Source organism: Salvelinus sp. IW2-2015, linkage group LG1 (genome assembly GCF_002910315.2).
Source record: "Salvelinus sp. IW2-2015 linkage group LG1, ASM291031v2, whole genome shotgun sequence".
Classification (NCBI taxonomy): domain Eukaryota; kingdom Metazoa; phylum Chordata; class Actinopteri; order Salmoniformes; family Salmonidae; genus Salvelinus; species Salvelinus sp. IW2-2015.
This window is the reverse complement of record NC_036838.1, coordinates 35,487,187-35,514,164: the sequence shown is the minus strand read 5'-3', so window position 1 is coordinate 35,514,164 and position 26,978 is coordinate 35,487,187. Positions and strand designations below refer to the sequence as shown.

Below are 26,978 nucleotides of genomic sequence, written 5' to 3'. Positions count from 1 at the left end.
TTTGTGGAGTATCCTTGGTCATGTCCTTGTTTCAGTATACCTGTACTGTAAAGCACCACCTATAAATAGATCACCATGCAGCTGTAAGTTTCTCATTCCTTCACTCCTCACATGAGCTCAGGTGTTTAGTCAAAAGGATGTGGCAGCCACACAACAGCTGCCTGTTAGAGCTAGATGTTTACTGAGATCTCAACTAATGATACCCAGGCTGGGTTGCCAATGGGATGGTCTGGATACACTCATGTGACCCAGTGGTAAAAGGAGCAGATGGCTACAGATGCAAAAGATTGATACATTTGTGATGTAAAATTCCTGCAAGACAACCCTGTACCTGAGATGCACACGGCCCAGTGTAGGCATAAAATTATGGTGTTTGGGTGGGTTTTGTTGCATATATTGTGGTTTGGGAATTGCTTTGTGCTGCTGGTGTAGCAGAGAGATGAGCTGTTTGGATAGTGATATTGTGTTTTGTCAGCCGCTGACGTTTGAGTGCTGGGCATTCCCATGAGCACATGGGAATGCCCAGCAACATGTGAAGTTCATAGGAGCATGTCAAATTGGGTGTCAAATGAAAGATTAGTATATCTTTGAGAAATTAAAGTATACAGTGAGTATCATAAGTAGCCTATTCAACCCCCTTGGATTTTCCAAATGTTGTTGCGTTACGAAGTGCGATTTGAAGTGAATTTAATTATTGTGCAGTGGCAAGAAAAAGTATGTGAACCCTTTTGGAATTACCTGGATTGCTGCATACATTTGATCTGATCTTCATCAAAGTCATGTTAGCAATTGATGTTATTATTCAATAACACAAACTCCAAAGGAAATCAGGGGGAGGAAAATAGGTTTATTCAAAGAGGACAAATCATATGGGGAGGTAGATGGTCATTCTCCCCTCTCCTCAGTGATGCTCTCCAGTGTTCTCTACTGTGGTTCTCTCCACAGAACAAAGGGACAGCGTGTAGTTTTATAACCCAGCCCTAGCCTGTGGTTGACCAATTAGAATTCCTTACAATAAAACTAGCCAATGGCCAAGTAACAAGTATCCTATTTCAGAAAAAACACTTTCCATTGATCGTTAGTTCTTGACCTCTCGTACTCTGTCTCTGCGTTGTGTATTTATCTTCAACATATTCTTACAGTCATAACAATAGACAAACACAGTGTGCTTAACTAATAACACACACATTTTTGTACTTGTCTTGTCTATATTGAATACATACTTTTTCCATCCTACACTGTGAATGTTTAAATTATGTGAACCCCCGGGATAATGACTTTTCCAAAAGCTAATTGGAGTCAGGGGTCAACTAACCTGGAGTCGAATCAATGAGACGAGATTGGAGATTTTGGTTAGAGCTGCCCTGCCCCATAAAAAACACTCACAAAATTTGAGTTTGCTATTCAGAAGAATCATTGCCTGACATGGACCATGCCTTCAACAAAAGAGATCTCAGAAGACCTAAGATTAAGAATTGTTGTCCTGCATAAAGCTGGAAAGGGTTACAAAAGTATCTCTAAGTCAGGCCACAGTAGAGTTGCAAAGGGTCGTAAACTTTCCGGTAAATTTCCAGAAAGTTAGCTTATAACAGTTAACCTTTTTTGTGGGAAACACAAGGCAATTCTAGGTCTTGTGGTATATTTTAGTTAAACTATCCTCAATTCAATAGAATTGCAACCCTCTGCATGCACAGTGCATTTTTCCTTCACATGTACAGCTGATTCTCAAGATCTTGCACACTAATGAGATGCTATTGAGCCCACACTACTACACTGTCTGAGCCAAGGACTACATGCTTTCTGTTAAGTTTTGATTACAATACTGGGTGGGGTGAATATATATTATATGACATACATGATTTTTTGTTAACTAGTAAATAGTAGCCTACAGCAAAGTGTGTTTAAATCATTTCTAACTTGTTACCAATTTCTGCTAGTTAGTTTTTGCTACCGTGTGGGTTTTAGCTTGCTTGAGCCTGCTAACTGGAATGTTAATTCACTTGTTTCCATACATATTTCATTTTAAAACCATTTATCTTACAAAGGATGTGTTTAATCTAACTGCTTAACTATTTATCTGTACATGGAATGTTATTTATTTATTTTTTACTCATAATTTTTAAAATCTTTACAGGAAAGTGCCAACGGGCACTATCTGATGTGTGGATACATTTCACTGCAGCTAATGTAGAAGGAAAAGCTGTGTACATTTGCAAATACTGTGCTAAATCATATGTGAAGAATGCAACAAAGATTCAGAATCATCTGGCCTAGTGCATAAAGTTCCCTCAGCACTCACAACAAGCAACCTCCTGACAAAAGTCCCTCTACTTCTATTCGAGGTGAAAATTATGAATCAGACACCTTATCCATAGCAACAGCTCATGGTCCTCCTGGAATCAGAAGTTTTTTTTTACTCAATGGAGGAACGTAGTCAGAGAAATGCTGATGAATGTCTTACTCGAGCTGTGTATGCATCTTTTTCACCTCTGATGCTCACAGGCAATGTGTCTTGGAAGAGATTTCTGAATGTTATTTGCCCAGCATACATCCCTCGAACCAGACATGCTTCTACTCATTCTACGCATTTTCTGGATGCAGAGTTCAACAGAGTTCAAGGGAAGGTCAAGCAAATCATAGAGAAAGCAGACTGTATTGCAATCATCTCAGATGAGTGGTTGAATGTTCCTGGGCAAGGAATAATGAACTACATCATCTCCACCCCTCAACCAGTATTCTACAAGAGCACAGACACAAGGGACAACAAACACACTGTTCTCTACATTGCAGATGAGCTGAAGGCAGTCATCAATGACCTTGGACCGCAGAAGATATTTGCACTGGTGACAGACAATGCTGCAAACATGAAGGCTGCTTAGTCTAAAGTGGAGGAGTCCTACACTCACATCACACCCATTTGCTGTGCTGCTCATGCATTGAATCTGCTCCTCAAGGACATCATGACACTGAAAACAATGGATACACTACAAGTGAGCCAAGGAAATGGTTAGGTATGTGAAGGGTCATCAAGTTATAGAAGCAATCTACCTCACCAAGCACAGTGAGAAGAATAAGAGCACCACATTGAAGCTGCTTAGCAACACCCGTTGGGGTGGTGTTGTCATCATGTTTGACAGTGTCCTTGAGGGGAAGTAGTCTCTCTCCAAGAAATGGCCATATCACAGTCTGCCGATATGGACAGCCCCATCAAAARGATCCTCCTGGATGATGTATTTTGGGAGAGAGTAGTAAGCAGCCTGAAACTCCTGAAACCTATAGCAGTAGCCATTGCATGGATTGAGGGAGACAATGCCATCATGTCTGATGTTCAGACTCTGCTTGCAGATATTAGAGAAGAAATCCAATTTGTAAGTCGCTCTGGATAAGAGCGTCTGCTAAATGACTTAAATGTAAATGTAAATCTGTACTGCCCTGTCTACTTCACTGTTGCTCCAAGCAGAGGAAATTGCAGTTCTGAAATACATCATAAAGCATGAAGAATTCTGCCTGAAGCCCATACATGCCACAGCGTACATGKTCGACTCCAAGTATGCTGGCAAGAGCATCCTGTCTGGTGCAGAGATCAACAAGGCCTATGGTGTCATCACTACCGTGTCTACCTTGGCCTGGATGAGGACAAGGTTCTTGTCTTCTTAGTCTGGTGAAGTACACTACCAAGCAAGGGCTTTGGCATGGAGATGTAATATGGCAGTAGTGCCAACAGATCTCATCAGCCACCTGGGGGAAGGGACTTTGTGGATCTGAGGCTCTTTCCCCTGTTGCCTCCATCTTCCAAATCCCACCAACATCAGCCACCTCAGAGCGCAACTGGTCCTTCTTTGGGAACACACACACCAAAGCACGCTACAGGTTGACCAATACAAGGGTTGAAAAATTGGTGGCCATCCGTGCAAATTTGAGTCTTTCTGAGCCTGACAGCGAGCCATCCTCAACGAGGTTGGAAAGTGACAGTGAAGATGAGGCCTCGGAGTCTGATGTTCAAGAGGTGGACATTGAGGAGGTCCAGGGAGAAGACATGGAACCCTGAGAGGAAGACAACCAAAACTGTTTACCAAATTTTACAGTTGTATGTTGAAAATGTTTTTTGGAGATGCGATGGATCATTCAATATTCTCTTTTGTTGTTCAGTGAAATCATCCCTTGTTACGATTCAACTAATTTAATTGAAGTTCAATTCGTAACTAAATCTTTTTTTTAATTTCTATTGGAATGATTTAATAATTTGCAATTATGTCTACTTATGATAAGGTAAAAGGTTTATTTTTCTGTCTCCATATGATATGGTAAATATATCCAATGCAAAAAACAACTACATTTAAATGGTATTAATATTAAATCCCATATATTCCTGTTTAATTCCCACGGAAAGTTTCCACCTCTGAACATTCCGCAAAATGTGCATCCCTATTCCACGGTAAAACAATTTGTCTATAAATCGAGAAATTTCAGCACTGTTGCTACTCTCCCTAAGAGTGGCCGTCCTGTAAAGTGTACTGCAAGAGCACAGCGCAGAATGCTCAATGAGGTTAATAAGAATCCTAGTGTCAGCTGAAGACTTACAGAAATTTCTGGAAGATGCTAACATCTCTGTTGATGAGTCTATGATACGTAAAACACTTAACAAGAATGGTGTTCATGGGAGGACACCATGGAAGAAGTCACTACTGTCCCMAAAAAAACATTGCTGTATGTCTGAAGTTTGCAAAAGAGCACCTGGATGTTCCACAGCGCTACTGGCAAAATATTATGTGGACAGATGAAACTACAGTTGAGTTGTTTGGAAGGAACACACAACACTATGTGTGGAGAAAATAGGTACAGCACACCAACATCAAAACCTCATCCCAACTGTAAACTATGGTGGAGGGAGCATCATGGTTTGGGGCTGCTTTGCTGCCTCAGGGCCTAGACAGCCTGCTATCATTGATGGGAAAATGAATCCCCAAGTTTATCAAGACATTTTGCAGGAGAATGTAAGGCTGTCTGCCAAATGAAGCGCAACAGGACAACAACCCAAAAGACAGAAGTAAATCAACAACAGAATGGCTTGAACAGAAGAAAATACGCTTTCTGGATTGGCTCAGTCAATCTTGACCTCAACCTGATTTGAGATGCTGTGGCATGACCTCGAGCGGTTCACACAAGACATCCCAAGAATATTGTGGAACTGAAACAGTTTTGTAAAGAGGAATGGTCAAATTCCTCCTGACCGTTGTGCAGGTCTGATCTGCAACTACAGAACATGTTGGGTTGAGGTTATTGCTGCCAAAGGAGGGTCAACCTGTTATTAAATCCAAGGGTTCACATACTTTTCCAACCTGCACTGTGAATGTTTACACGGTGTGTTCAATAAAGACATGACAAATTATAATGGTTTGTTATTAGTTTAAGCTGACTGTGTTTGTCTGTTGTGACTTAGATGAAGATCAGATCAAATTTTATGACCAATTTATGCAGAAATCCAGGTAATTCTAAAGGGTTCACATACTTTTTCTTTCCACTGTACATTCTTTGTTGTTCATCTACACAAAACACTGTCAAAGTGGAAGAAAAATAACACATACCTTTGTTAGATAAGCATTCACCCACCTAAGTCAGTACATGTTAGGAACACTTTTGGCAGCGATTACCGCTGTGAGTCTTCTTGGGTAAGTCTCTCTAAGAGCTTTGCACACCTGGATTGTTCAATATTTGCTCATTTAAAAAATATATATTATACAAAATTCTTCAAGCTCTGTCAAGGTGTTGGCTAGACAGATCAAGTCTTGCCATAGATTTTCAAGCAGATTTATGTCAAAACTAACTTGGCCACTCAGAAACATTCACTGTCTTCTTGGTAAGCAACACCAGTGTATATTTGGCCTTGTGTTGTAGGTTTTTGTCCTGCTGAAAGTTGAATTCTTCTCCCAGTATCTGGTGTAAAGCAGACTAAAGCAAGTTTTCTTCTAGGATTTTGCCTGTGCTTAGCTCCATGCTGTTTCTTTTTATCCTGAAACCCCCCCAGTCTTTACCGATGTCACGCAGCCACTAAGGCTGGGAATTGCCAGGACCTCACAATACGATATTATCACAATACTTACAGTTGAAGTCGGTACATACAAATGTTGCCAAATACATTTAAACTCAGTTTTTTGCAATTCCTGACATTTAATCCAAGTAAATATTCTCCATTTTAGGTCAGTTAGGATCACCACTTTATTTTAAGAAGGTGAAATGTCAGAATAATAGTAGAGAGAATGATTTATTTAAGCTTTTATATCTTTCATCACATTCCCAGTGGGTCAGAAGTTTACATACACTCAATTAGTATTTGGTAGCATTGCCTTTAAATTGTTTAACTTGTGTCAAATGTTTCGGGTAGCCTTCCACAAGCTTCCCACAATAAGTTGGGTGAATATTGGCCCATCCCTCCTGACAGAGCTGGTGTAACCGAGTCAGGTTTGAAGGCCTCCTTGCTTGCACACACTTTTTCAGTTCTGCCCATAAATGTTCTATAGGATTGAGGTCAGGGCTTTTTAATGGCCACTCCAATACCTCGACTTTTGTCCTTAAGCCATTCTGCCACAACTTTGGAAGTATGCTTGGGGTCTTTGTCCGTTTGGAAGACCCATTTGCGACCAAGCTTTAACTTCCTGACTGATCTCTTGTGATGTTGCTTCAATATATCCACATAATTGTCCTGCCTCATGATGCCATCTATTTTGTGAAGTGCACCAGTCCCTCTTGCAGCAAAGCACCCCCACAACATGATGCTGCCACCCCGTGCTTCACGATTGGGATGGTGTTCTTCGGCTTGCAAACCCCTTTTTCCTCCAAACATAATGATGGTCATTATGGCCAAATAGTTCTATTATTGTTTCATCAGACCAGAGGACATTTCTCCAAAAAGTACGATCTTTGTCCCCATGTGCAGTTGCAAACCATAGTCTGGCTTTTTTTATGGGGGTTTTGGAGCAATGGCTTCTTCCTAGCTGAGCGGCCTTTCAGGTTATGTCGATATAGGACTTGTTTTAATGTGGATATAGATACTTTTGTACCTGTTTCCTCCAGCATCTTCACAAGGTCCTTTGCTGTTGTTCTGGGATGCATTGGCACTTTTCACACCAAAGTACGTTCATCTCTAGGAGACCGAATGCATCTTCTTCCTGAGCGGTATGACAGCTGTGTGGTCCATGGTGTTTATACTTGCGTACTATTGTTTGTACAGATGAACGTGGTACCTTCAGGTGTTTTGAAATTGCTCCCAAGGATGAACCAGACTTGTGGAGGTTTTCTTCTGCGGTCTTGGCTGATTTACTTTTGATTTTCCCATAATGTCAAGCAAAGAGGCAGTGAGTTTGAAGGTAGTCCTTGAAATACATCCACAGGTACACCTCCAATTGACTCAGGCTAATTGACATCATTTATCAGGAGCTTCTAAAGCCATTAAATAATTTTCTGGAATTTTCCAAGCTGTTTAAAGGTACAGTCATCTTAGTGTATGTACACTTCTGACCCACTGGAATTGTGATACAGTGAAATAATCTGTGAACAATTGTTGGAGAAGAAATTTGTGGAGTGGTTGAAAAACGAGTTTTAATAACTCCAACCTAAGTGTATGTAAACTTCCGACTTCAACTGTACATGTAGGTAGAGTTAAAGTGACTGCATAGATAATAAACAGAGAGTAGCAGCAGCATAAAAGAGGGATCTGGGTAGCCCTTTGATTAGCTGTTCAGGAGTCTTATTGCTTGGGTGTAGAAGCTGTTAAGAAGCCTTTTGGACCTCCACTTGGCAATCCGGTACTGCTTGCCATGCGGTAGCAGAGAGAAAAGTCTATGACTAGGGTGCCTAGAGTCTTTTAGGGCCTTCCTCTGACACCGCCTGATATAGAGGCCCTGGATGGCAGGAAGCTTGGCGCAAGTGATGTACTGGGCCGTACACACTTACCCGCAAGTCACTACAGAGGTCGAAGGCCGAGCAGTTGACATACCAGGCAGTGATGCAACCAGTCAGGATGTTCTTGATGGTGCAGCTGTAGAGCCTTTTGAGGATCTGAGGACCCATGCCAAATCTTTTCTGTCTCCTGAGGGGTAATAGGTTTGTCGTGCCCTCTTCACGACTGTCTTAGTATGTTTGGACCATGATAGTTTGTTGGTGATGTGGACACCAAGGAACTTGAAGCTCTCAACCTGTTCCACTACAGCCCCGTCAATGAGAATGGGGGCGTGCTTGGTCCTCCTTTTCCTGTAGTCCACAATCATCTCCTTTGCCTTGATCACGTTGAGGGAGAGGTTGTTGTCCTGGCACCACACGACCAGGTCTCTGACCACCTCCCTATAGGCTGTCTCATCGTTGTCGGTGATCAGGCCTACCACTGTCATCGGCAAACTTGATGATGGTGTTGGGGTCGTGCCTGGCCATGCAGTCATGAGTGAACAGGGAGTACAGGAGGGTACTGAGCACGCACCCCTGACGGCCCTCGCGTTGAGGATCAGCGTGGCAGATGTGTTGTACCCTACCCTTACCACTTGGGGCCGGCCCATCAGGAAGTCCAGGATACAGTTGCAGAGGGAGGTTTTTAGTCCCAGGGTCCTTAGATTAGTGATGAGCTTTGAGAAATTTTAGGGCGCTATGGTGTTGAACGCTGAGCTGTCGTCAATGAATAGCATTCTCACATAGGTGTTCCTTTTGTCCGGGTGGGAAAGGGCAGTGTTGGGGCAGTATGCAAATTGGAGTGGGTCTAGGGTTTCTGGGATAATGGTGTTAATGTGAGCCATGACCGCTATGGGTCAGTAGACATTTATGTAGGTTACCTTAGTGTTCTTGGTACAGGGACTTTGGTGGTCTGCTTGAAACATTTTGGTAATCCAGACTCAGTCAGGGAGAGGTTGAAAATGTCAGTGAAGACACTTGCCAGTTGGTCAGCACATGCTCTGACTACACGTCCTGGTAATCCGTCTGGCCCTGCAGCCTTGTGAATGTTGACCTGTTTAAAGGTTTTACTCACATCGGCTACGGAGAGTGTGATTACGAAGTCGTCCGGAACAGCTGGTGCTCTCATGCATGTTTCAGTGTTACTTTCCTCAAAGCGAGCAAAGAAGTAATTTAGCTCATCTGGTAGGTTTGTGTCTCTGGGCAGCTCGGCTGTGCTTCCCTTTGTAGTCTGTAATAGTTTGCAAGCCCTGCCACATCCGACGCTTGTCTGAGCCACTCAATTGGAAGCTGCTCACTGTAACCAGTGTCTGTAATCTGGTTCAGGTTATTAATCATGCTGCCAGTGGGTTTACAAACAGTACAGGAACTATATCATCCATGTGTATTTAACTTTTTGACCAATGCTTCAGAACTCTGCTCTAAAGCAGTATCCATACCCATTGGATGTACTGATAATATTTTAGTGGCCATATCTCGAAAAGCCAAAGTTCCAAAGGCAGGGTCTAAAATAGTGTGTAAGAGTCCATACAAAGCCAGTCTCTCTTGGCTAAAGGTAGAGGAGAGACTGTTTGCATAGCCAACTTACACTAAGCTCTGACACACACACACTTAACCCACCAGACATGCCACAAGGAGTCTTTTTACAGTCCACAAATTCAGATCAAATGGAAGAAAACCTACAGTATTATATCGAGCCATGATTGCATGGAACTCCTTTCCATCTCCGATTTCTCAAGTGAACAGCAAACCTGGCTTTAAAAAACAAACGAAGCAACACCTCACCTCTCTTCCCTATTTTACCTAGATATTTTGTGTGTATGTACTGACATGTAGGCTGTGCAACATTTTCAAATCGATGTAGTTCTGTCTTTGAGCTGTTCTTGTCTATTAATGTTCTGTATCGTCATGTTTTGTTTGAACCCCAGGAAGAGTAGCTGCTGCTTTCGCAACGGCTAATGGTGATCCTAGTAARAAAAAAAAAAATACCAGTGCTCTACTGTACTGAACTCTAATGTACTGGACTGTACTCTATTTTTCTTTACTTAAAAAATACCAGATACCAGTACTCTAGTGTACTGTACTGCTCTCTACTGTGCTATCCAAACTTGTGAAACAGCGACGTCTATGATTGGTTTAGATTTGGTTTGGCCAGGGCGGACTGACCAAATGTCAACTACTTTTCAACATCCATGGACATCTGTTGTCGGTCAGTGCTTAGTCGGTGAGGATGCTTGTTACAGTAAATAGAAAGAGGGTTGTTGGTAGGTGTCAATGAGTATAGTTACGTGCACACAATAATGCGATTATTGTGGATAGTCAGATGTAATATAATAGGTTGATTTTTGATTTAAAACATTTACATGCTTTGCAAGAAGAATGATTTTCCTAATAATCCTGTTTACATGAACACATCTGAAATCAAGCTACCTGATGAACATTGTTCGGACATATAAAGTTTATGTGAAAACTACTTCTAAGATGCATACATTCAGTTGTTCCGAACTCACTACACTTGCGCTAAAGGAGGCTCTTTCAACTRGTCCTAGCACATCAAATACACTGCTAGAATGCTGATTTAAGGTGTTTACATGTCCTAATAATTTGAACCATTTCTCAGAAAACCAGGTGTTTTAATCAGCATATGCTTACTTCGATTTTGACCGTGCACTGATTTAAGATAAGCAGAGTAAGGTGTTTACATAACTATTGTATAATGTGCCCTACTGCCATAATAAGTTTAATATCAAATTATTACTGTGCATGTAAAAGTACTCAGTAAGAGCCCGGAGAAGTGACATTACCTGGAGAAGTGACATTACCTGGAGAGAGGTAGATGTCGAATTTCCCTTTTCCAGAAATCAAAGCCTTTGCTTATTCAAAACATTTATAATGGAAAATGGTTTAAAAATGTACATATTCTTTAATTTCTCAAAGATATACCCTTAGCTTTCGTTTGAGACCCAATTTGACATTCTCCTATGAACTTCACATATTGGTGCTCATGGGTCCTTTTTTAGATGGAAATGCCCCCCATGTACCTTGTGTAAGCCAAATATATATATATTTGTAGGTCTAATTTACTGATGGTCCCTAACTAGCCCCATAGGGATATCCAAAGGTGTTAGGTGTTTAGTGGGCATTATGATCTGGTCGCGTGCAGTTAATATGTACCTTAGTCGTGCAGCTGCGCTCCGACTTGATGATTACTTGGGTGCTGTGGGCATGTGAACAGCATTGAAATAAACCCAACCCCAAAAAAGCTGTTACATACTAGATTCCTTACATTTCACAAATCTCAGTTTTTGTACGTTACTGACTTTTTTCTATGGTCAATTTTGACACGAGAATAAATGTTTGATACATATTGATGCTGCCAGGGCCGTTTTCAACCAAATAAGTTTGGTCTTTTGGTTCAATTGCGCGTTAACAGTGGTTTTGAAAAACCTTAACGCAAACTGCGGGAGATTTTACCATCATTCTGTTACCAATCATTGTATCTGCACTGTTTTTGTTACATTTTCGTTGGAAATTGTTAACAGTAGTCCTTGTGCGTAGAGTTGTATGGATTGTTTCACTTTGCAATCAATGGTTTAAAAAAAATCTGAGACTCAGCATCATTGTGTGACTAGGCCCTCCCAAATACCATATGGCAAAATAGTGTTTTGGTACAATGAGAGTGCATATGAGCTCAATCCGTCTAGGCTACTATGTAAAGGGATTGGGGCAGCTCCCGTGTGCCCAGTGTGGTAGCCCCCACGCACCTCTCTTAAACCTATGTTAAAAAAAAAAAAAAAAAAAGCTTAATGAAATGGGTTTCCATGGCCAAGCAGCCGCACACAAGCCTAAGATCACCATGTGCAATGCCAAGCGTCAGCTTGAGTGGTGTAACGCTCACCGCCATTGGACTCTGGAGCAGTGGAAACGTGTTCTCTGGAGGGATTAATCACACTGACAAATCTGGGTTTTGCGGATGCCAGGGGAACGCTACCTGCCCGAATGCGTAGTGCCAATTGTAACGTTTGGTTGAGGTAGAATAATGGTCTGATTTTCATGGTTCGGGCGAGGCCCCTTAGTTCCAGTGAAGGGAAATCTGAACGCTACAGCATACAAGGACATTCTAGTCGATTCTGTGCTTCCAGCTTTGTGGCAACAGTTAGGGAAGGCCCTTTTCAGCATGACAATGCCCCGTGCACAAAGCGAGGTCTACAGAAATGGTTTGTCGAGATCGGTGTGGAAGAACATGACTGACCTGCACAGACCCCTGACGTCAACCCCATCAAACACCTTTGGGATGAATTGGAATGCCGACTGCGAGCCTGGCCTAATCGGCCAACATCAGTGCCTGACGTCACTAATGCTCTTGTGGCTAAATGGAAGCAATGTTCCAACATCTAGTGGAAAGCCTTCCCAGAAGAGTGGAGGCTGTTATATCAAAATAGGGGGGAACCAACTCCATATTAATGCCCATGATTTTAGAATGAGATGTTCGACGAGCTGGTGTCCACATACTTTTGGTCATGTAGTGTATGTGTGTCTTTTCGGTTAGACCTTGTGTGCAATTGACCATTAAAGTGATCTTTAATCAGTTTTCCTACACCAGTTGACATTTGTGGAAGTTGTTTAGGTAACTYGTATGTCATTAAGAGGGAGCTGCTTCTAATTTAATATCAGTCCCAATGCTCAATCAAATTACTAAGATATTGCATTATTAGAGTGCTATCTGCAAGCCAATTCACTTTGTTACTTTCAATCGTCTCCATATATTTTTCCTTCAACTCCCTTCTTCCCAATAGAAAGACCTTCTCAATGTACTACTACTAATACACATGGATCACTCTCGAACAACATTCTGCTTTTCCCCCTATTGCAAGGTTGAAAACAAAACAAATCAAACATGATAACTTTCTCTATATTGGAAGGCATTGTTTTCATCTTAGTATACCTTCAAAGTTACTCTATATTTATTTAAAATGTCTGTTGGATATTCACTTTCTGCTTCAATATTTATTAAATGTTTATTATTTTAAGATTCATATGTAATGCGTTAGAGGGATCAATATGTATTAACTGAGCTGGCACTGTCTATCAGTCCCCTGTAGATGTCATGCTCTGTCCATAATAAGTCTCTACCTAGCAAGTTAAACAGTTGAGTAGGTGAATACTGAAAATTATTTGTTCTATTTAACAGGGTATGGGGTTTATTTCAAAATGTATTACCAGGGTGGAAGAAATCTCATAAGCGTTTATAGTTTTATTGGTTAGGGGTAAGTCAAGTCCTGTACGATGCTTTAACCTTATCATACCTCAAATGATCCATAAAGGGACCACTCTGAACATTGCGCAGAATACTATTTACACCACTTACGTACGTCTACGTGTGGGTGTACAAGTTGTATATTATTTTGTATTTTTTCTATTGTTACTTCATCAGATCTCTAGTAACCCATTATACTCAATATTATGTTACTTAATCGCTAGTAACCCATTATACATTTGTGTTATATCACATTCCTCCTTTAGACTAGTGTTCCCTTCATACAGGGGTTCAGATATTTATACTAGTTGTTCTAACAGCATATTCGGAAATGGTTCTCTCTCCTTTCATATCTCACATAGATAATAACGTTATACATCAAACTCCACTGATGAGACATGTTATCCTCATGTAATCACAAAAAATGAATAATGTTACCCTCAGAGATATGTTATCCTCGTTACTAACGAAACATGCAATTTAAACATGTTATCCTCATTACTAATCAAAACRTGTCTCAGAGGATGTCATCTCAAATTAGATTTCTGAGACATGTTATCCTCTAGATAACATAGATAACGTTATAGATGAGCTCACACAGAACTGGAAAACTCCGCTCACATTCAGTCCATATTCACATCGGAGCTAGTCCCCTGACAGCTCTCATTCACTCAATACTTAATAGCTAAATTTCAATCCTCTTATCATCCAAATTTCAATCAGTTTAATATCCTAATTTCAATCCTCTTGTTATTTTTTTCCAATCAGCTCTTGTTATCCAAATATCAATCAGCTCATTATCCAAATTTCAATCAGCTTAACATCCCATATCTCAATCACACAATTTTCACATCCACATTCACTTAGTACTATTCCCAAACACACTCGGTAATCTCCTTTWTTACCCATGTGCATCTTCAACGATTCTCTTGTCGTTACTTGCTATGCACCATATGTATCTTCAACGGTTCTTTTGCCGGTACGTCCTACACATATAACACCCCATATTAGAAAATACCTTGTGTTATTTGTAGTGGCTGCAGACCACAGACATTTCTTCTAAATTCCTACAGACAGCTGTCAGCAGGGCTTTCCATGGTACCATTACGCTCTCACTCTAGTCTTCTCATAAAACTAGTGAATAGTCTTCTCTCTACTTGCTTTGATTAAATGTTTAATATTTTTTTACATTTTTTATACAGATTCATTTAAATTGATATACTGATATTCAGAAGACATGTCCCTCTTTTGTTTGTGGATGATGTGTCTCCTCCTGGGCAGCTCACAGTAAGGGTCTGGTCTGGGCGGGTCCTCGTGGTGATTATTTTCAGACAGGAATTTCCCTCATGCTTCATAAAATGTGCCACCGGTATTCCTCGCAAACCCCCGCTGGAAAGCTCCGCAGGCAGAATCAATAATCCTTTTCGTGACACCAAATTGTCCTCTAATGACAATTACCACTAGGGACACTCAGTCAATCTTAAATGAATCATTGTTTATTGTCAGGGTGCTGGAGAGGTTCCAACAAACTCAATGCATCAAAATGAACGTCTGTTAGGAGCTCTAACGTGGCAGTCACGTTAGTTTTCCTTATATACTGAATGATTTAGCTTATTCATCATTCATAATTAATGTTTGCTTCATTTATGTGATGGCCAATACTGGGTCGTGCATGTGACAGATCAATACCTCAGGATGCTTTTTCTCTCCAAGCTGAGACCTTGAAACTGAGATATCCCTTTCTCTAAACAAGATTCTGGGCATACTGCCAAATTGCAGATACTGATAGTGAGGATTCATTCAATCAGTCACTTGCATGAACACAGAAATTGGTTTATAGAAAGCACAAACATAGAACATAGAAATGGGTAAGTAGAAAAGCACAAACATAAAAATGTCCATCACATATCCATGGGCTGCCAATGCCACTTCACCATATGTCTTCATCCAAAATAACAGTTCACAGCCAAATACGGAACAATCCAAATGGCTCATTAGTTCTTGAAGGGGAAAGGCAATATTTGAAAAGGGAGGAAGAGGGCAACATGCTGCTTTCTGTCTGTTTCGTTCACGCATTCATATTTTTGTGAGTGCGTTTTGACAGGCTTTTTAACCGAGCTGTTTTAATATGCATGTGGGGTGTGCAATTAATTTCCCCTCACAAGCGGAACGGATGAGAAGCGAGAGAGAAAGTATGTTTCAACCTCACTAGCAGGGGAATGGACTGTCTGCCTTCCCTTGGGGAAAAGATGCCTGATGGATACAGATAGAGCAGAAATTATCTTCTAAAGCCTAACTCTCTCTTGTGTTAGCTTCAAAACCATGTCTTACAGGCCTGCCAACCAACCGTCACTTAATGGACATGCGAATGAGTTAGTTTGTCAATGGCTCTTTTGGTTGTAGACATTCCTTAACTGCTCCAGTAATGTAATGCAGCAGCTGAAGAGGTTGTCATATACTCATACACTGCCAGTCATAATATAGGCTAGCATGGCCTGAAGCAGGGTTTCCAAAACTCGGTCCTGGGCCACCCCGTGCACATTTAGTTTTTTGCCCTAGCACTACACAGCTGATTCAAATAACCAACTCATCATCAAGCTTTGAATATTTTAATCAGCTGTGTTTGGGAAACCCTGACCTAAAGGACTATTATACTGAACAAAAATATAAACGCAACATGTAAAGTGTTGTTGGGTCCCATGTTTCATGAGCAGAAACAAAATATCCCAGAAATGTTCCATACGCACCAAAATCTTATTTCTCATATTTTGTGCACAATGGCTCCAACGTCGTTTTAGAGAATTTGGCAGTACCTCCATCCAGCTTCACAACCGCAGACCACATGTAACCACGCCAGCCCAGGACCTCCACATCCGGTTTCTTCACCTGCGGGATCGTCTGAGACCAGCCACCCGTACATGATGAAACTGTGGAGTATTTCTGTCTAATAAATCCCTTTTGTGGGGAAAAACTCATTCTGATTGGCTGGGCCTGGCTCCCAAGTGGGTGGGCCTATGGCTGCACCCCTGCCCAGTCATGTGAAATCCATAGATTAGGGCCTAATTTATTTATTTGAGTTGAATTGTCATTCAGTAAAATCGTAAAAATTGTTGCATGTTGCATTTATATTTTTTTTCAGTATTGTTGGCCCCTCATCACCCAGTGCATAGGCCTACTGTTTATATTAAGTATTTCAGGCGTTATACATTGGGGGATTTTAAGAGCAACTTTTATTTGCATTAGGTTATTTTTATTTTGGTAGAAATTAAGAAGGTTATAAATGTGTTATTATGTTCATGTAATGGCACATTGTTTACCACTAGATGGCAGTGATTGCGTGCCTACTGCAGAGGGATATTTGCAGGAATGCACACATGCACCCACACACACTATTAGCATAACTAACAGGAATCATTTTGCATACACACACACACTATTAGCATAACTAACAGGAATAATTTTGCATACATGCATTGCATGTCATTTTGATATTAGGCTAAGCATCTAAATTTGACCTAGATCTATAGCCAGTCTGTCCACTATTAGTCTGATGTGGTCACTCAGAGGTGACTGGCATCCACTCTTCTCTATGTTGGGCCATCACAGCCACAGTCACAACCCGGACAGCCAATTAGCTTTAGGCCTGGCTGGCTCTCCTGTCCGGGCTGCCCAGTGACGGGCGGGTCTTTGTGTGTGTGTGTCTGTTTTTAATTGGTGTAATTCTCTGATCTCATTATCACACAGGCCCGGGGGTCCTAACGTGCTGCTGACACAGGTCAGGTCTTAGGTCAGTCTACCTCATAGGAGAGACAGCAGACTACACACTGGACAGGTAGGCATGTAGACCACAGCGATGTCATTGTTTCCCCAACTTATTGGACCGTTTGAGTGGAGACATCAGGTCTATGGTGCTCTCTAGTGTGGTGTATAGGGAGAGGTCCAGGGGAAAGCAGACAGTCTCCCTGACTGATGCGATTGGCCACAGTCATTAAAGGGATACTTATAGGGATACTTAATATACTACTTCCCCAGAGTCAGATGGATACCATTTTTATGTATCTGTGTCAAGTATGAAGGAAGTTAAAGGTAGTTTTGCGAGCCAATGCTCACTTGCTTTAGCGCAATGACTGGAAGTCTATGGATATCTCCTAGCATGCTTCCAGTCATTCTGCTAACGCTAGTTAATTATTGCGCTAGTTAGCAACTTCCTTCAAACTGCACTCACAGTCGGAGAGTAGCAGAGTTGTACAGATGATCATGATCAGTGCAGATAAGTGTCACATTCACGCATTTCTCTGTGCTGATCAAAGGTTGTCTAAACCAGCCCTCACCACACACCCCGACCGCTTCTGACACTGCACCTAAACAGAATCCAAACCTGCCATGTTGTGTGTATCCAGTATCCACCCACATGCTGGAAGTCCAGTTTGTAGCAGTAGCCTACTATTGCAGCCAGCAGCCCCACTCCTACTGCCTCCCAGTCACAACCAGGAGAAAATCAGTTTTCATATGCGTCGTGATAGTGAGGATGTGAGTGGAAAACGGCTGAAAGAGAAAGTGAGAGAGAGGAAAGAGGCTCGGCTAAGGAGTGTAAATTTGCAGGAGTCTGACCTTCTTGAGAGGTTGGCTGGCGAGCGGAGAAGAGCGACGCTCCGACTCATCAATAGGAATCTCAGATCAGAGCGCCCAGCGCCGCGGCACTACCAGTCAAATTGATTAGCATTTTAGCGCCTGTCGACAGCTACAAACATGAAAGTGATGCTTCCGGCAAGGAGTTACCTTTTTCAAGGGGATGTAAAATGAGGGATGAATAGGCCCATGCCTTAAAAATGCTCTGAAATGTTTAGTTCCAAAAGGATTCTTTAGTCAGCACCATGATGCATTAACAATATGTCTAGTCCCAACTCCACAGTTTTCCCATTAAAGTTAATGGAGGTCTCTGTAATGAAGACCTGGAAAAGCATGTGCGAGCAAGGAGGCCTACAAACCTGACTCAGTTACACCAGCCCTGTCAGGAGGAATGGGCCAAAATTCACCCAACTTTTTGTGGGAAGCTTGTGGAAGGCTACCCAAAACGTTTGACTCAAGTTAAACAATTTAAAGGCAATGCTACCAAATACTAATTGAGTGTATTGTCACGAACGTCGTAATCCTCCTCGTCTGAGGAGGAGTAAGGATCGGACCAAAACGCAGCGTGGTTAGAATACATACTTAATTTAATAAACGAAGAAATGAAGAACACTTAAACAAACAACAAAACGAACGTGACGCTATATAACGAAAGTGCAGACACAAGCAATCAACGTATAGACATAGACAATAACCCACAATACAAAACAGGCTACCTAAATATGGTTCCCAATCAGAGACAACGCAAAACACCTGTCTCTGATTGAGAACCATATCAGGCCAAACACATAGAAAWAKACAAACCAGACATACAACATAGAATGCCCACTCAGATCACACCCTGACCAAACAAAACATATAAACATACAAAGCAAACTATGGTCAGGGCGTGACAGTATGTAAACTTCTGACCCACTGGGAATGTGATGAAAGAAATAAAAGCTGAAATAAATCATTCTCTGTGCTATTATTCTGACATTTCACATTCTTAAAATAAAGTGGTGATCCTAACTGACTTAAGACGGAATTTTTATTAGGATTAAATGTCAGGAATTGTGAAAAACCGAGTTTAAATGTATTTGGCTAAGGTGTACGTAAACTTCCAACTTCAACTGTATGTACATATTCGTATTCATCCTTTTACATTTGTGTGTAAGGTAGTCATTGTGAATTTGTTAGATTACTTGTTAGATTTTACTGCACTGTCGGAACTAGAAGCACAAGCATTTCGCTACACTCGCATTAACATCTGCTAACCATGTGTATGTAACCAATAAAATTAGATTTGAAGACTGTTTATCCAATTGGCAATGGAATCGAAACTCAGTCACACATCAGTGGTACAATGCAGTAGTAAAGAGTTTGTGTGCATGTGTCCAGCCTCCAGCAGACAACTCAGGGAAGCAGGGAAGTCTCAGTGCAGCCTGGGAGAGTGTGTGGACAGCTGTTTTTCTGTGAGAGCCATTGGGGGCCCTTGACCCTTCAGGACCGAGGTTGAGGACTTGAGTTTCATGAGCCATTGCTAACTAGCCTAGCGTTAACACAATGACTAGACCTCTACAGGTACGCTAGCAGGAGTTCAAATCAAGCACAACCACACTCTAGTGGGTTTTAATTATCGCTACCATATTGTAATTATGTTAACTATTGTCTTTCTAAAGTGGTGATGATTGACATATAGCCTAGGCACACTGCCAGTTGTTTTGGATTTGAATCCTGATTCCATCCACATACACAATAAATTTACCATCACAGTCTCAATGTTTTCCGAACTGCTTTTATTTGCATGCATACTTTATTTGCTGCCCCATTAATTTGTCCTGAAACAGACCAACGCCATAAGATACAGTACATGCAGTCTCTCCGCTGTGAAGCCCCATTAGTTTCAATTTCAGTCAGCCTGGGAATCTATTGTCTGTGTCGTGGATCTATGGGGGGCTAATGGTTTCTAATCAGACACCTTAACAACAGCAGCAACTGACAGGCCGTCTCTCATCTCACACAAAATGGCAGGGAGAAGCACTTGAATACTGGAGCTCTTTTTGTTTGAATGTGTCCTCCTGTTCTCTCAATCTCCTCTCCTCACTCTGTCATTGACTTTGCTCTGTTCTTTGTGGATCGATATCTCGTCTACTCTATAACCCAAATCTGTAACACTTTATTTGAAAGGTGTCACGACTTCCACCGAAGGTGGCTCCTCTCCCTGTTCCGGCGGTGCTCGGCGGTCGTCATCGCCGGCCTACTAGCTGCCACCGATCCATTTTTCCTTTTCGTTTGTGTCTGTCTGTATTGTTTACACCTATGTCTTATTAGTTGATTCCGGTGGGTATATTTACCTCCGCTGCCTGTTAGTCTTTGTGCGGGATTGTTTTTCTGTGGTTACGTTAGTAGGGGTGCGTGTCTGCACCACGGGGTTTCTTTTCTCTCGGCAGTTGTGCCGTTTGGTAGTGAGTTTAGGAGTAGAGGTTTCTCCTCCGTGTGTAGCACTATTCCCTGTGTGTGTGGCAACCTGGTTTGGGCGTGTTTCAGTCCCATGTTTGTAGTTGAGTTGGGACTGCTCAATAAACATTATTTGCCACTGGGATTTCCTTGCTCTCCTGCTCCTGATTCCTGCACCTCCCTCCGTTAGGAGGCACGTAACAAAAGGTCCATAATAAACCATTTTTATAAGACATTTATAAACAGTTTATCGAGAATGGTGCGACAAACAAAAAACATCCAGTCAGCGGCAGACCTGTGGGGAAAAAACAGCTTGTTGCTGAGAGGTCGGAGGAGAACGGCAAGAATTGTGCAAGCTAACAGGCGGGCCACTAACAGGCGGACCACTAACAGGCGGGCCACTAACAGGCGAGCCACTAACAGGCGGACCACTAACAGGCGGGCCACTAACAGGCGGGCCACTAACAGGCGGGCCACTAACAGGCGGACCACTAACAGGCGGACCACTAACAGGCGGACCAAAACAGTAACAGGCGGACCACTAACAGGCGGACCACTAACAGGCGGACCACTAACAGGCGGACCACTAACAGGGCGACCACTAACAGGAGCGGACCACTAACAGGCGGACCACTAACAGGCGGACCACTAACAGGCGGGCCACTAACAGGCGGGCCACTAACAGGCGGCGCACTAACAGGCGGGCCACTAACAGGCGGGCCACTAACAGGCGGACCACTAACAGGCGGCCACTAACAGGCGAAGCCACTAACAGGCGGACCACTAACAGGCGGACCACTAACAGGCAAATAATGGCGCAGTACAACAGTGGTGTGCAGAACGGCATCTTGTCACTGATGGGCTATCGCAGCAGACAACCAGACCACACCTGGTTCCACTTCTATCAGCTATAAACAAGAAGAAGCGACTCTAGTGGGCACGCAATCACCAACACTGGACAATTGTGTAGTGGAAAAACATTGCCTGATCTGACATCCCGATTCCCGTTGCGTCATGCTGAAGGCAGAATCAGGATGTGGCGTAAGCAGCAGTCCATGGCCCCAAATGGTACGGGTTGGTGATGTTATCGTGTGGGAAATGTTTTCCTGGCACACGGTAGGTCCCTTGATACCAATTAAGCAACGTTTCCATGCCCCAAAGAATAAAGGCTGTTCTGGAGGCAAACGGTGTCCGGCCCAGTACTAGATGAACTGGCCACTGAGTGTATACCTAATAAACTGGCCACTGAGTGTATACTGCAGAAATGTCTACCAATGGCATGATATCTTTTTGTGAGAAATTACACTGGTGGTCACTCAACATTTATAAAGTATAAACTGCACTCACTTTAGATTAAGGACTGCAAAAATACTTTACAAATGATCAGTAAATGGCTTATTCATGATTAATAAATGGTGAACACACATTTTATAAATGCCTTAAATGATTTATTCCAGACACTTAAAATAAAGTGCTACCCCCAATATAGTCGGACTTCATACATAGGCTATACTATACGCCATAATTGTAAACGCCCATGCAGAAAAGCAATTTTCTAGAATAGGCATTGATGTGAATTGTTTGTCAACTACTCTGCTGTTCATCCAAAGATGTGGGTGAGTTTTGTGCTTGTTTACTGCGCTCCACTTCACAGACTCTGTGTTGTTGTTGGACTGAATGCTGCATCCATCGTCCATCATTTTCTCATGCCTTACTGAAGACATTGATGTTAAGGAGGATGCTGAGGTCAAGAGGCTCCAAATTCACAGATCTATTGACTGTAGTGCAGTGTTGGTTCACAATCACACAGCCTCTCCGCTCCATCCCATCACAACAGTCAGTCAACACGTGTACCACGTTATCCTGTTTCTGGGGCACTTTCTACTTATTTTGGACTACACATGCTAACCAAGACAGATCAAATTTATCGACGCACCAATATTACATTTTTGGGCCGATACCGATATCCAATATTTTAATTAATGGATTTCGCCTTTAAGTTGTCTCGCTGAAATGTTCTTACTCTTTCAAATGACTGCTCGACTTGAACTTGTTTAGTTGTTGGAAGTGTGCACTTATGCACTTAGCATTTTCCTGCTTTTGTTCTGTGTAGCGCTGTATTTCCTTTGTGGCGTCATTACATCGTCTATTTACGTTATATAGGTCTGCACATCAGCTTTGATATCGGTTTTGTCACGCCCTGACCTTAGAGCCTTTTTTATTCTCTATTTGGTTAGGTCAGGGTGTGACTTGGGTGGGCAAATCTATGTTTCTATTTCTTTGTTGGCCTAGTATGGTTCCCAATCAGAGGCAGCTGTTTATCGTTGTCTCTGATTGGGGATCATACTTAGGCAGCCCTTTTTCCCACCTTCAGTTGTGGGATCTTGTTTTGTACAGTTACTGTGTAGCCTGGTGTTCATCTAATAAAGAAAGATGTACGCTTACCACGCTGCGCCTTGGTATCATTCATCAAACGACGAACGTAACGGGTTTTGCACATTGGTGTTGCCGACGCATTTCTAGCTAATAATGGCCGATTCCGATATGCTCACCGACATGTTGTGCATCCCTAGAAAATTGATAGAGGGCATTGCTGTAGTTTGAAATCACAGTGCTAAATCAACTACAATGAGGACTAACGGTTTTCCCCCTGCTGTGACTGGAGGGATGATTGGTGAACCTTGCCACCAGAGCCCGGAGAGGAAAGAACCCCACCTTACTGTGTGTTACGCTTAGAGGAACCCTGTGTGCTACTCCGGCATCTGTCAACAAAAGGGGCTGATTTCCCATACCCAGATTAAGCCTAGTCCTCAATTAACAATGTCTCTCAATGAGGAATCTCCACTGTCATCTTTATTCCAGGACTAGTATTAATCTGTATCTGGAAAACGGGTCTAATGAGTGGTGTTGAGTGGACATCATGTAGGCCACACATAGACAGTGAGCTGATGATCCAGTCCTGATCCAGCATGTTAACCCTTCTCCAGGATTTATCAGGGGGCTAAATGATCCCACGTTGCCAATCCAGCCTAATATATTGTTGATTGTAGGCCTACCTGGCTGTTACATTTTCATGGGTGTGATTATTGGCTAGGCAGAGTGCATGAAGCTCCATCATTATGTACCTCTCTTCTCTTCTAGGACTGTAATACAGAGGTTGGGCCTCTCTCCTCCTAGCTGAAAAACAAGTATGTGTGTATGCCCCCACCCAGTCCTCCCAAAAGCGCTAACGCTTTAGCGATGAGCGATTTGAAAGCGGGCCGATTATTGAGAAGAATTAATTCCCAGAAGTGGGAGACGGGAGGGAAGAGCACAGAGGGCCCAGGAGYGGGGAATATGAGGAGAGTAAATCCTCATTACGTGTCTGCTAATAAAGAACTACCACGGCCAGCCCTACCTTTCTATTGTTGGAGAGCCCTCATCCGTCAGAAAAGGCCCTATCACCTCCAAGCAAAGAATTTCTTTCAAAATGACTTTTCTTCTCAACAGGTCTCAGGAGACCTGGCTTAGAGAGGAACCGGGGCAGAGAGAAGGAGAAGGGCACCATTTCTGAAAGAAAGCTTTCTTGGAGTCCCGTGGGCACTAAAGTCAGCCCGATGAGTCTGCATTAGGAAACAATATGCATTCTAAAGCATGGGGGGAAGAATAAACAAGGACTGTTAAAGTTGCACATAAGAATCACAGCTTCAGGTTCTGTCAGTTTGTGTAAATTCTGGCTGATGTTCTTGGTGGAGGAGATGTGATTGAGGTTACACCGTGTGATTAATCTGTGTCGATGAGCTTCTCATTGTCACTCAATGCCTAGGTTTACCCCCACTGTACTCACATCCTACCATACCCTTGTCTGTACATTATGCCCTGAATCTATCCTACCACGCCCAGAAATCTTCTCCTTTTATTCTCTGTTCCCAAAGCACTAGATGACCAGTTCTTATATCCTTTAGCCGTACCCTCATCCTACTCCTCCTCTGTTGCTCTGGTGATGTAGAGGTTAACCCAGGCCCTGTGTGTCCCCAGGCGCTCTCATTTCTTGACTTCTGCAACCGTAAAAGCCTTGGGTTCATGCATGTTAACATCAGACGCCTCATCCCTAAGTTTGCTTTATTCACTGCTTTAGCACACTCCGCCAACCCTAATGTGTCTGAATCCTGGCTTAGGAAGGCCACCAAAAATTCTTACATTTCCATCCCCAATTACAACATTTTCCGTCAAGAGAGAACTGCTAAAGGGGGCGGAATTGCAATCTACTGTAGGGAGAGCCTGCAAAGTTCTGTCATACTATCCAGGTCTAGGCCCAAACAGTTTGAGCTTCTACTTTTAAAGATCCATCTCTCCAGAAATAAGTCCCTCACTGTTGCCTCTTGTTATAGACCCCCCTCAGCTCCCAGCTGTGCCCTGGACACCATATGTGAATTGATTGCCCCTCATCTATCGTCACAGTTTGTACTGCTAGGTGACCTAAATTGGGATATGCTTAATTCCCCGGCCGTCCTACAATCTAAGCTAGATGCCCTCAATCTCATACAAATGATCAAGGAACCTACCCTACAACCCCAAATCCGTAAACATGGGCACACTCATAGATATCATCCTGACCAACTTGCCCTCTAAATACAGCTCTGCTGTTTTCAAGCAGGATCTCAGCGATCACTGCCTCGTTGCTTGCGTCTGTTATGGGTCCGCGGTCAAACGACCACCCCTCATCACTGTCAAAAGCTCCCTAAACACTTCTGTGAGCAGGCCTTTCTAATCGACCTGGCCCGGGTATCCTGGAAGGATATTGACCTCATCCCGTCAGTAAAGGATGCCTGGTTGTTTGTTAAAAGTGCTTTCCTCACCATCTTAAATAAGCATGCCCCTTTCAGGAAATGTAGAACTAAGAACAGATATAGCCCTTGGTTCACTCCAGACTTGACTGCCCTTGACACTTGATACAGCCCGACAGGATGCTCTCGATTGTGCATCTGTAAAAGTTTGAGTGTTTTTGGTGACAAGCCAAATTTCTTCAGCCTCCTGAGGTTGAAGAGGCGCTGTTGCGCCTTCTTCACCACGCTGTCTGTGTGGGTGGACCATTTCAGTTTGTCCGTGATGTGTACGCCGAGGAACTTAAAACTTTCCACCTTCTCCACTACTGTCCCGTCGATGTGAATAGGGGGGTGCTCCCTCTGCTGTTTCCTGAAGTCCACAATCATCTCCTTTGTTTTGTTGACGTTGAGTGTGAGGTTATTTTCCTGACACCACACTCCGAGGGCCCTCACCTCCTCCCTGTAGGCCGTCTCGTTGTTGTTGGTAATCAAGCCTACCACTGTGGTGTCGTCTGCAAACTTGATGATTGAGTTGGTGTCCATGGCCACGCAGTCATGGGTGAACAGGGAGTACAGGAGAGGGCCGAGAACGCACCCTTGTGGGGCCCTAGTGTTGCGGATCAGCGGGGTGGAGATGTTGTTTCCTACCCTCACCACCTGGGGGCGTCCCGTCCGGAAGTCCAGGACCCAGTTACACAGCGCGAGGTCGATATCCAGGGTCTCAAGCTTAATGACGAGTTTGGAGGGTACTATGGTGTTAAATGCTGAGCTCTAGTCGATGAACAGCGTTCTTACATAGGTATTCCTCTTGTCCAGATGGGTTAGGGCAGTGTGATTGCGATTGTGGACCTATTGGGGTAGTAAGCAAAGTGGAGTGGGTCTACGGTGTCAGGTAGGGTGGAGGTGATATGATCCTTGACTAGTCTCTCAAAGCACTTCATGATGACGGAAGATCACACGTTGTTGTGTGATCACACATGTTGTTCTCCTTCACCCAAATCCAGACAGCTGATGTTCTGAAAGTGCTGCAAAATCTGGATCCCTACAAATCAGCTGGGCTAGACAATCTGGACCCTCCCTTCCTAAAATTATCTGCTGCCATTGTTGCAACCCCTCTGACTAGTCTGTTCAACCTATCTTTTGTATCGTCTGAGATTCCTAAAGATTGGAAAGCGGCCACGATCATCCCCCTCTTCAAAGGGGGAAACACTCTAGAACCAAACTGTTACAGACCTATGTCCATCCTGCCCTGTCTTTCTAAAGTCTATATGGGGGTGCCACAGGGTTCAATTCTTGACTCTTTTCTCTGTATATATCAAAGATGTCACTCTTGCTGCGGGTGATTCTTTGATCCACCTTTACGCAGACAACACCATTCTGTATACATCTGGCCCCTCTTTGGACACTGTCTTAACAAACCTCCAAATGAGCTTCAACGCCATACAACACTCCTTCCATGGCAGCTGCTCTTAAATGCTAGTAAACTAAATGCATGCTCTTCAACTGATCGCTGCCCTCACCCGGCCGCCCGACTAGCATCACTACTCTGGACGGTTCTGACTTAGAATATGTGGACAAATATAAATACCAAGGTGTCTGGCTAGACTGTAAACTCTCCTTCCAGACTCACATTAAGCATCTCCAATCCAAAGTTATATCTAGAATCGGCTCCCTATTTCGCAAAACAAAGCCTCCTTCACTCATGCTGCCAAACATACCCTCGTAAACCTGACTATCCTACCGATCATTGACTTCGGCGATGTCATTTACAAAATAGCCTCCAAACCCATTGGCTCCAGGTCATCTAAAGTCTTTGCTAGGTAAAGCTCCGCCTTATCTCAGCTCACTGGTCACCATAGCAACTCCAACCCGTAGCACGCGCTCCAGCAGGTATATTTCAATGGTCGTCCCCA

General features: G+C 43.0%; 1 protein-coding gene across 1 annotated transcript in view; it reads left to right on the top strand.

Annotated features, from left to right (window-relative positions):
- Positions 1–26,978, top strand: part of LOC111966447 (testis-expressed protein 264 homolog) — a 140,451-nt gene that overhangs the window by 1,271 nt on the left and 112,202 nt on the right. The gene's annotated exons all lie outside the window — the stretch shown is intronic.